Source organism: Eurosta solidaginis, chromosome 1 (assembly GCF_040869045.1).
Source record: "Eurosta solidaginis isolate ZX-2024a chromosome 1, ASM4086904v1, whole genome shotgun sequence".
In the NCBI taxonomy this organism is placed as follows: Eukaryota; Metazoa; Arthropoda; class Insecta; order Diptera; family Tephritidae; genus Eurosta; species Eurosta solidaginis.
In genome coordinates this window covers 101,151,279-101,163,770 of record NC_090319.1, presented here as the reverse complement: position 1 = coordinate 101,163,770, position 12,492 = coordinate 101,151,279, and positions in this window count along the sequence as shown.

Sequence of the window (12,492 nt, the reverse complement as noted above, 5' to 3'; positions counted from 1 at the left end):
TTCATCGTCAGGTCTTCAAAGCGAAGCAGGTTTGTTACGGTCTGCTGCTACGGTCTACGGCTACGATCCACTTGGGAGCGTGTTCACGCGAACACACCTAGTGATGTGGCGAAAGTTGCGATAAAAAGTATCGAAAAAGAAGGAAAAAGACAGACCTGCCATCACTAGCAAAAGGAGATTAAAAAAAAGTTTCCGGGAAGATAAGTAAGTGAAAGGGCGTAAAATTTTGGTGATCGAAAAACATCCTCGCCGGCTGTGCACCTACGCAGGGAATTGTCGAGAAACGAGGAAAGAGTCAATAGCGCAAAGCACCGAAACCGTTCTTTCCGACAAATCTCGTTTCTACGCGGCTATTTTGGGAGGTAATAAACTCTGCACAGGTTATGTTGTGTGGACACAAGGTCCAGTTGAAGTAGGTCGGCGTTCGCAGTCACACTTAGCGAGATAAACCTCTTCCTCTACGTTTACTAAGAACACTACCACCTGCGGAAAAGCGTCCGACACCACCTCCGCCTCCAGGGCCAGCAGTACGCCGCCGCGTAATATTATTGACGTCAAAGAGCCAAGTCATCCGGCTCATACAGGGTAGCGCGGAGCTTTATCGCCAGCCGGTTCACTCGGTTACCTTGACCCAAAGCGCCCACCACCACCAACGGCGCCTACTATTATCACGGGCATCACCATCAGTAGTATCTCCCCCAACCCATCCATTAGCGCCAACCACGAGCGCAACAACCACCAGACGTACCGCCAGCACCAGCTGCAACGCACACAGCGGGGCCGCGAACATGGGCCTGCGGCCACTAATGTTAACACATGCAACAGGCGGTACCACCGACAGCAATACTAGCCGCATCTTCATCAGCTACGTCCATACCGGCTATAACAATACTAGCGGAATCCTATCAGCTACGACTATAACGGCTACAGCAATACTAGCCGCATCTTCATCAGCTACGTCCGTACCGGCTATAACAATACTAGCGGAATCCTATCAGCTACGACTATAACGGCTACAGCAATACTAGCCGCATCTTCGTCAGCTACGTCCATACCGGCTATAACGATACTAGCGTAATCCTATCAGCTACGACTATAACGGCTACAACAACATAGCCGCATCTTTACCAGCTACGACCATACGGGCTACAATATATCAGCTACAATGACAACCACAGGGCAGCAAACCTAGGCCTGCGGTCAGGCCAATTGCGACAGCGAATATCAGCGGTTAAAGCGGTGAGTCCGTTCCTTTATATTTTGCCTTCGCTTGAGTGAACTTAAAAATAGCGCTACAAGTTTTTTTTTAACATATATGAAATGGTCATATAGCTAAGGCAGCCAAAACTATGTACAAAATTTAGATAATTCACTTGTAAATGTTTTGATTTTGTATTCGACATATTTTACCGAGTTAAAAAGTTAGTTAAATTGTTTTGAACAGTGGATTCGATTCTAATATGTAAAGGCTTGTATAATGTAGGATGTCGTACATACACCTGCGAGCAATAAAATTGCAGCAACAATGATACGCAATTTTTATCATTTTCAAAGCAAAATTCTCATTGTTGTATGGAACAGAATTATATATATAACCTGGAACTCGTCTTAAATTAGACTACATCGCGCTCCAAAACGGTTTCGAAATTGGTTGACAATCATTGTCGTTTAAATCAGTAAACCCGGTTTTACAATTGAGGGAAATGGAAATAGAGGATTAATTGCTGCAACTTGCAAGCCAATTTGCTACTTTTTTTACTCGCAGATGTACCTATCATAACTATATACCACTATGCCTTTGTACTAGTATAAGCCAATTTAAAGGAGACCATTGGAATTATCTGCCAGAAAATAGACTGTCATGTCAAGGCGGCAAACTTCGCTAAAGCGTATTATATTTTCAATGTATAAATCCAACCAATTTGTATAATAATGCGATTAGCTTTTAAACGTATGCCATTATGGTTTATTTGTATGTACGTACGTGCAACCCTTTGCAAGCACCAATTATGCCAATGTTGAAATATTTTCCCGACAACTTCTTTTTTTTGATTCTGGACAATCATAAAGTATTTTGCAATTAACACGAACACATACCTAAATATTATACACGTAGTTATTAACTTTTACTGCCTACAATTGAAGTAACATAGCATTCAGTAAGACTCATTTAAGATAGAATACATATACATGCCCAGGCCATTCAATGCCATTTGGACGAATAAAGAAACATATATATATATATATTTTTTTTTTTTTTTGGTATGGTTAATCACTCCTACCAGTGAATACCCATTTCCTTTTTCTGCATATATTTTGATTCCTTCATTCCTTCACTTCTAACATACCTACCTACTGACATGCATGTACCGTAGTTCATGAACTGGATATTTTTTTTTTGTTGAGTACCTTGTTGGCAGAGATAAGGAAATCAATTCATATGTAAAGAAATGCACGGATGTGCAGCTTCAAAACCTTTCTAATCCCTACCTACCCAATAAGTCAAATAGGCTGCTCTATGTACATAAACACATCAATAGTAAGTTAACTTAACCAAAACTTGCTATTAGACAGATAACAGAATTTATGTACGCAAAGCAGAATAGCATTTAAAGAGGGTATTTAGAAACAAAGATACCAACCACGTTATTATAATAAATCTATTATACCGATAGGTGCCAACCTATATACGTTTATGAATTTATAAAATAGTTATGTAAGCCAACCAAAATTATAACTTAGACTTCACGAACCCTCACTAGGGTAGGCACCTTGTCGTTGGTGTGAGGGCTTAGCCGAACTCCATAGCGCCCGACTATGAGGCGGAGCTGTTTAGGACTGACATCTACGCCGTTTCGCCTCATAGGAGGGCGGCGGGATGTCGGTGACCAAGAACTGCCAACCCCCTAATCCAGGGTGTTATGCGGACCGTGCCTATTGGATGATTTGCAGCCAGGGGATAAATTCGGCTGTATTCGAACGGAGCCTTCCCGACACCGGGCCATCTCGGGAAGTATTTATGGCCTTACCGCAGTAAGGGGCGCTGCTGTGGCGGACGGTTCTTTCCCCGTATATAATACTGGACCGCTGAGCCCGCCTTGTCGGGCAGGTGGTCGTACGACCAAGATGAACAACTCATTACCTGAACGTAATAAGGAGGATGTAAAGAGGAGGACTGAGTCGCAATCCAGGGACGACAAATACGAATTAAGCGATGCGTCGGACTCGGGGAGCGAGAGTAGTGCTGATTCAATGAACTCCGTGTTGGAGAAGCACACAAATGAAAACGGAGTAGAAGAGTGGAGAAGGGTACGGAGCAGAGGAAGTAAAAGAGCTCTCTCGCAGTACCGTGCAGCACTAAGAATTGTACAAAGCTTGGGAGCAGTGGTCGACCCAACAGAAGTGGAGATCGAGCGCTTGGAATGGGCCCATGAAGCGGTAGAAGTAGGTCGAAGGCAGTTCAAAAGGTTTGCTGCGAGAAACCCTCGGTTCTGCAACCGGTACGAGGAGGAAGAAGCGTCGAATGGCAGAATGAAGAGGCACCGTTCGGCAGAAGGCGACAAGCCTGCTTTCAAGAGGCAGAAAGGACCCAGTCCTAGAGCCGCGAGGCAGGACAGTCGCATAGACAAGACAAGTAGGCCCAAAGCTGTAAGACAGATGGGTTCCAATAGCGAGGTAGCAACTACCTCGAAAGCTACCAGTCAGAGGGAAGTTCCAACTACGGAAGTAGGAGATAAGCCAAAGGGAGATAACGCTAAGACTCCGGCTTTCTCGGAGGCGCTAAAGGGAGTTAACGCGAAGACTCCGGTGTTCTCGGAGGTTCGAAAGGGAGATAACACTAAGACTCCTGCTTTTCCCGAGAAGATGAGTGATGTGGCAAAGCAGTCACTGACTGTGGCGCTGGTTGATCGTAGCAGTCCGTTCGGACAAATGACTACTGAAAGGTGGAGATCTGTGGAAAGGGAGCTTATTAGCTTAATGCTTAAGATGATGCGGGAACAACCAAGTAAGCCCCTTCCAACCTTTGATTCGGGGGGATGGTATAATGGTGTGAAGATGATAGCGTGCGACAACATCGCGAGCTTGCGGTGGCTGGAGGAAGTCGTTCCAAACCTCCAAAGGCAAGGCACGAACGCGCGGTTTGAGGTGGTGGATAAAGCGCAAATCCCCACGGTACCAAAAGTTAAGGTATGGATACCATGCGTGATGAAGTCGGAGGATACACTGCGACTTCTGCAGAATCAGAATCCGAACATACCGACACAGGATTGGAAGGTACTTACTGTATCTCGGCCTACCGAGGATGGTCAGTTCTACATCTTCCAAATAAACAAGCAGGCGGAGGATATTTTGTACACGCAGCTTGGCAAAATGTCCTTTGGCACTGGCAAAATTTACATGCGACTCAGGAAAAGAAGTCCCGAGGATAAAAATCCTAACACGCTGGAAGTGGGCGAAGTCGAAAAGGACCTCAGAAGCCTAAGGGAAAAAAGACAGGTGGAGGTCCCCGACGTCACCACGAACGTGCTAGAAGAGGACCAACCGCTAAATGGTGCTGTGACTCGCACAGAGGAACACACGGCACAACATTCACGAGGGGCTGAAGGGGGCCTCGAATACTCTAAACCAAAAGGCCAAGAGGAGGACGACGACGTCAAGACGAAGGTGTTGGAGGGGGACAAACAGCCCAATGGTGCTGCGAGTCCTACAGATAAACCTCCAACACAGTAAAGTGGCGTCGAGCGAACTCCTCCTAACCCTTGAGGAGGGTTCGTTTGACGTGGCGCTGATCCAGGAGCCGTGGCTCTCATCAGGAGGAAAGGTTTCTGGACTTAGCGCGCGCGGGTTTGGCGTTTACTACGCACAAACGGAAGGACGGGTGCGAGCTGCAGTAATGGTAAGGAAACAACTGCATTCATATATGCTGCCTAATTACACCACCGAGGATCTCGTAGCGGTGGCCGTTGAGCAAAAGAATAAGTAGGCATTTATCCTGGCGTCCTGCTACATGGCCCATGCTGCGGAGGTTCCACCGATGGAGTGCAAAAGGCTAGTACAGGAGGAAGGGCGCAAAGGGCGGTTGGTCATAGGCGCAGATGCAAATGCGCACCACAATGCGTGGGGAGGAGCAGATACGAACGAGAGAGGCGAATCTCTATTTTGTTACATCCTGCAAACCAATTTGCAGATAGCCAACAGGGGAAATGTTCCTACATACATTGGTCCAACATCCAGCAATGTTCTGGATATTACATTGAGCTCCGAGCGTGATATATCAAGGTATGATTGGATGGTTCTCGATAGACCATCCTTCTCCGACCATGCGTATATAAGCTTCAGCATCCCACTAAAGAGGGTAGAGAAGGGAGGAACCTTTAGAAACCCTAGGGCAACGAATTGGACTAAATTCCAGAAACATGTAGAAACGAAACTGGGACAACCCAAAGAGGTTGCTAATGTAGAGGAACTGGAGGATTCGAATGAATTCCTAACAAGGACGCTTATGACTGCGTATAACAAAGCTTGCCCTCTAAGAAGATTCAGAGGAAAAGCAAAGCCGCCATGGTGGAGCAATGAGCTGAGTCTTCTAAGAAGACAGGTAAAAGAAATGTTTAAACTCGCAAAGACCGCGGAAAGCGAAGCGTGTCGGGACGAGTACAGGGATCTACTGAGGATCTACAAGCGTGAAATTACCAGGGCGAAGAGAAACTCATGGAAAAGTTTCTGTACGGACATAGAGTGCTCCAGTGAAACAGCACGGTTGAAAAAAGTCCTAGCAAAGGGAAACATAGTCCAGGGACTAATAAAGAAAGAGAACGGGGAATGGTCACGTGATAGTGAGGAATCCCTTGAGGTGCTTCTCGATACACATTTCCCATCGGGAGACGGTTTAGAAGAACCAGCAGACATCACTCACACTTCGATCACGGAGCTAGTGGTGCCGGGCTTGGTGACCGATACCAAGATCGAGTGGGCAGTGAAGACGTTTTCTAAGTTTAAATCGCCGGGTCCAGATGGTATATTCCCGGCCATGCTACAAGTCTCAAGTAGGGCGGTCGTGGAATGGCTTAAAATAATATTCGATGGGTGCATAAGACTGAATCATGTACCGCACTCTTGGAGAACTGCTCGTGTAGCTTTTCTACCAAAGGCGGGGAAGATCGGTCACGTGTATCCCAAAGACTATAGACCCATTAGCTTAACATCATTTCTGCTCAAAACCTTTGAGAGGCTGATAGATGTGTACATAAAGTCCAACGTGGATGAAAAGCTGCTCTCCACAACACAGCATGCGTACACCAAAGGCAAGTCGGTAGACACCGCATTGCATAGGGTGGTAATAAGCATAGAGAAATCCCTGGAATATAAGGAGTATGCTCTAGGAGTCTTCTTGGACATTGCCGGGGCTTTCAATAATGTTGCAAAATGGGCGATTATGGATGGTCTTAATTACATTAAAGTACATCCTGCCTTAATCAGATGGATCGGCTGCATGTTAAATTGCAGAAAGATTACATCACAATGGGGATTGTACGAGGCCACGAAATCAGTGGACAGGGGCACGCCGCAGGGAGGGGTGCTATCACCTCTGCTGTGGACACTGGTCATCAACCAACTGCTCAGGCAATTCGATGAGGAACCCGTAAAACTTACGGCTTACGCAGATGACGTTGCAATTGTCATAAGTGGAAAATGCCTTCCAACGATTAGTTCTTTGATGGATCGGGCGCTTCGGGATATTCATACCTGGGCATCTAATGTCGGGCTGAAAGTCAATGCGGAGAAGACGGATATGGTCTTGTTTACAAAGAGGTACAAAGTCCCAAATTGGACCAGGCCTAAGTTAGGAGCGGTGACCTTACAGGAGAAACCTTGCACAAAATATCTAGGAATCATCCTAGACAGTAAGCTGTCATGGAAGCTCAACGTGGAGGAGAGGGTCAAGAAGGCCTCAACGGCACTCTATGCATGTAAAAGAATGCTGGGGTGTACGTGGGGCCTATCGCCCTCTCTTTCTCATTGGGTTTTTACAGCGATTGTAAGCCCTATTCTATACTATGGAGTTCTTGTTTGGTGGAAAGCCACACAAAAAACAACATACCTCAAAAAATTAGAGGAGGTATGCAGACTATCGATGCTTTGCATTACGGGAGCCCTGAAAACAACCCCGACGGCTGCACTGTATGCCATTCTGCACATTCCACCTGTAGACCTGGTAGCAAAGAACAAAGCGTTAACGACCGCAACCAGGCTCGATGCTTCGGGGCAGCTTGAGCGCCGACCATATGGCCATAGTAGTATAGCGTCCTCAGTCACAAGACGAACAGACTACATGATTCCCTACCTGCACTTTGAGGGAGATCTTAAGGCCACAATAGAGGTGGACGGTTGGCGCAAGGGTGCGCAAATGGCGGACGAGGCGATACATGTGTACACCGATGGTTCCAAAATAGTGGAAGGAGTAGGGTCTGCGGTATACTGCGCTGATCCGGAATTAAGCAGATCCTACAGGCTGCCGGATTACTGTAGCGTTTTCCAAGCGGAAATATTAGCCGTAACCAAAGCAGTAGAAACCCTGGAAGAGAATAGCTTAAGCTGCAACCGTGTTAACTTTTATATTGACAGTCAAGCAGCAATTAAGGCAATAATCTCGCATAGCACAGCATCTAAATGCGTGTTAGAGTGTAAGCAGTCTCTGGAGAGAATCGGGACAGGGAGAAGCATACATCTATATTGGGTCCCAGGGCATATGGGAATAGATGGGAATGAAAAAGCGGACGAATTAGCTAAAAAGGGCGCATCCCTTGAAGCTTGCTCCGTAGACGTCCCAATTAGATTGGGCGAGATTAAGCGAAGGCGAGAGGTGCACATGATCGACCAAGCAGAAAAGGCGTGGGTTCAAGCGCGGGGCTGTAAAGTGTCGAAGATCATGTGTAGGTCTTACAACCTTAGACTAACACAGTTGCTTCTATCATTAAAAAGAGAGGACTGTAGACTCATGACGGGTATTCTGACTGGACACTGCCTTCTGGCGTCACATGTCTTTAAATTAGGCTTGGTCAGTGATAGCAGGTGTAGGAAGTGCGGGTTGGAGGAGGAAACGATCGAGCACGTTCTGTGCTCGTGCCCTGCACTTGCCAGGCTAAGACTCCAGCTATTAGGAGTGATACAGCTGTCAGATCTAGAAGCAGCAAGTGACTTAAGTCCTAGGAAGCTTCTAGTATTTGCTAAGAGGACGGAGTTATTTTATAACATAGGTCCTGGTTTTTGATAGAGTTTTTCAGTTTGGTCGAAAAAACAAACTTCTGGTAACACTACGGACTCAATCAGGCTATGTGAGGTCCTCATGGACCGGCCAGTTCAACCTACCTACCTAGACTTCACGAAAGTAAATAAAAAAAAAAGAATCAGATTGTATTGCCTTATGAGCAGGAAGCTCGCGAAGATTAAAACACATAGATATACTTAATGATATTTCAGTTTTTTTTATGATGAATTTTAAATAAATTTTGTAATTTAAAGTGGGAATGCTGGCGTCGCCACTTATTTAGAAGGCACATAGGTAAAACAGGTAAGGGGTCACCGGAATTTTAGGTGCGACGGTGGCCATGGTTTTTGAGGGTGGGATAATGCACCGGGCGTCGCAACACCACCCGCGGCGCACCTATGTATATTCGGCCTTTTTTGTTTCCTTTTAATTTTCAGCGTTTTTTTTCATTTTCAGCGTTAGTAACCGGCCATGTCCGGTTCGGAAACTTTTTTTTGCGGTTTTTTTTTGAATTTAAATTTTTGAATGTTGTAACGGTCTGTCCGTGACATCCGGTTCGGCCGGATGTTGTTTTAGTCCATTTGAGCGTTTTGAATTAGTTCCGCTCTTTTGTCGGTTTTTTTTAAAGGCATGATATGACTTTTTTTCTGTTTATGACGCAGGAACAGTAAGGTTGGCAAGGACCCGCCCCAGCCGACAATGACTAGCCACTGTGCACCACCACATCATGCCGACCGCCTTCCTTACTGCTTCCACTGAAAATGCGTATCCATAACAATCTGCAAGGCTCGCCGAAGATAGTTCAGTTCATAAGTCAAATTTCAAAACCGTGATTTATTAAAAAAAATAAAATGAGTAAAAGGAAGCGAGAATTTGTTTGTAATAACGATCCAGATATGTTCTGTTTCATGTGTGGCCAATATACTATCATAAGGCGACGACGAGTATTCTCAGATCATATGAAAACTTTGTACTCCAAGTATTTTGGCATTGAGCCTAAAAATGCTGAAAAACCATGGACACCGAACACTTTGTGTACATCGTGTCGAGTAGAATTGATTCAGTCGGAATCAGGACAACAAATAAAATTTGATACACCAATGATATGGAGAGAACCTACTTGCCATTCAATAGAGTGTTATATTGGTCAAACAAAAGTAGTTGGCATTGCAAGATCAAGAAGAGTAACCTATGCCAGCGTACCTACAGTGGCATTACCAGTACTACATTGAACGGCAGTTGCGAATCCAGTTCCATTGTCAACAGTAATATCTGAGTGCGGGGAATCAAGTTGTACTGAATTTCGCATGGGAAACGAGAGAAACGTTCTGTCACAAGCACAACTTAATGATTGGATAAGAGATTTGGAACTATCCAAGGAAAAGGCCGAGATCCACGCTTCTCGTATGCAACAATTTAAATTTGTGTCATCCGATGTTAAGGTGATATATTGTAGAACTCGTCACGAACAATTTTCCAAACACTATACCAAGAAAGACAGTATATGCTACTGCAACGACATTCCTGGTTTATTCAAAGAGTTTGGTCAAACATATGATTCAAAAGACTGGCGATTGTTCATAGACAGCAATAAACTGAGTTTGAAGGCTGTATTATTGCATATTTGTAACAAAAAGCCTTCTATCCCGATCGAACATGCAGTAAATACAAAGGAAACCTACGAGGAAACGCAAAAACTACTCAAATTTATCAAATATGAAGAGCATGATTGGAAAATATGTTCGGATCTCAAAGTCGTTGCAATGCTATGCGGTCTACAAAGTGGCTACACCAAGCACTGCTGCTTCCTTTGCAAGTGGGATAGCCGAGCTCGTAGGGACCACTACGTCAGAAAGGATTGGCCGGAAAGAGTCGAGTTTACCGTTGGTGTGGATAACACCAAATACACCCCTCTTGTCAAGAAAGAGAAAATCATACTTCCACCCTTACACATCAAGCTCGGTCTCATTAAAAACTTGGTTAAGGCTTTGGACAAAGAAGGCGAAGCATTCGACTATATGAAAACAATTTTTCCAGATATTTCTCAAGCCAAGATAAAGGAAGGTATTTTTGTTGGAGCACAAATAAAAAAGTTGATCAGCAGTAATCAATTCAAAAGACTACTCTCATCAGTTGAGGCAGCAGCGTGGGAATCCTTTGAAAAGGCCGTTGCTTCTTTTCTCGGTAGACACAAAAGCCCTAACTACGAGCAGATAGTGAACGACTTAATCAATAATTATGCGAAAATGGCTTAATAAATAAAAAATAAAAAAATGTAAAGCGCGTTAACCTCCGAAGAGATCTAAGGCCGAGCTTCTCTTCCAATTTGCGTCGTGCTCCTCTTGATTTTTCCCTACAAATTGGCCGGACGGGACCTACATGTTTCTATGCCGACTCCGAACGGCATCTGCAAGGCAGATGAGTTTTCACTGAGAGCTTTTCATGGCAGAAATACAATCGGAGCGCTTGCCAGACACTGCCGAGGGGCGACCCCGCTTTAGAAAAATTTTCTTCTAATTGAAAAATCTTATTTCTAAAATTTTGATGTTGCTTTGCCCGGGAGTTGAACCCAGGGCATACGGTGTGATAGGCGGAGCACGCTACCATCACACCACGGTGGCCGCAAATGGCTTAAAGGCTTATTAAAATTAGTTTCCCAAAATTCTATAACTTGTTTACCTAACTAATATTTTCTTTCCAGGCGTAAATATGTCCTTAAAAATTCACTTTCTACACTCACATTTGAGCTTTTTTCCGGAAAATCTTGGCGACGAACATGGCGAAAGGTTTCATCAGCAAATGAAATTAATTGAGAATCGATATCAAGGATTCTGGGACGTCGCAATGATGGGCGATTACTGCTGGTTTCTCATAAGAGAAACCGATCCTAAACTGAATAAGCGTCAAAGTAGAACACATAATTATTTCGACTACATAGTAAAATCAAATTAAGATAAAGATTGTTAGAATTATGTATAAACATAAATAAATTTAAAAAAAAAAGTTAAAAATATGGGAAATTTCATTCATAAATTGAACTTTTAACTAAATAGAAACAGCATAGCTAGATATTTCACTCTTCTTTATACCATACATACGTTTTGAGGTATACGTTGAAATTGCCCAACCTTGGTATTTTTATTTGATCGCTTATAACTTACGTAGTTTTGCATCGATTTTCTTCGATGGTAGCTTATCTTTTTTTAATTAGACACAGCTTTACGTAAAGAAAAAACATCTGGAAAAAAAGTTGTGGTTTTGGAATGCTGCCCTCGCAAAGAGTAATTTTTTTCATATTTTTTCATAAAAAAAACAAAAATTGGAAATTATAAGCTAATATCTCGAAAACTATCTGGTTGAGCAAAAAACAATGTATGATGCATTTATAGCAAATTTTATTGTCTTTCCGATTCTGTAAACTTTTGCTTTACCCGTTCGTGAGATATACGTAATTAAAAGGAGCCACATTTTTGGTTTTTTCCAATAACGGTAAATTGCAAATATCTCAAAAACGGTACCATAGAATAAAAAATGAACTCGATTTTCGAAATCAGGAGGTGGTTTTACATACGAATTTCATAACGGCGTCTCTGGTAAATTCTGGCCGTCGACCAGTGTAATCGATTGCATTGATTCCCATAAGGTTGGTGGAATCAGGTGTTATGGATACGCATCTACTATGGTAGCAGCAAGGAAGGCAGTCGGCATGATGTAGTGGTGCACAGTGGCTAGTCATGTCGGCTGGGTTGGGTTCTTGCCAACCTTGCTGTCCTGCGCCATAACAGGAAAAAAGATCATATCATGCCTATTCAAAACTAACAGAAGCGCAGAGACGACTCAAAACGCTTGAAATTCAAATTAAAACGACACTCGGTCGAACCGGATGCCACTGACAGACCGTTGAAACACTCAAATTCAAAATTCAAAAAACAGAAACTTCAAAAAAAACTAACCGCAAAACAAAATTACCGAGCCGGACATGACCGGTTACTAACTGCTGAAAATCAAAATACGGGAAAAAAACGCTGAAAATTAAAATAAAAAGGGAAAGGGCCGAATATATTTAGGGGGCGCCGCGGGTGTTGTTGCGACGCCCGGTGCATTAACCCACCCTCAAAACCATGGCCACCGACGCACCTAAATTTTCGGTGGCTCTTACCTGGATTCCCTATGTGCCTTCTAAATAAGGAGAAACCTCAGCATTCCCATTTATATTTAGACAT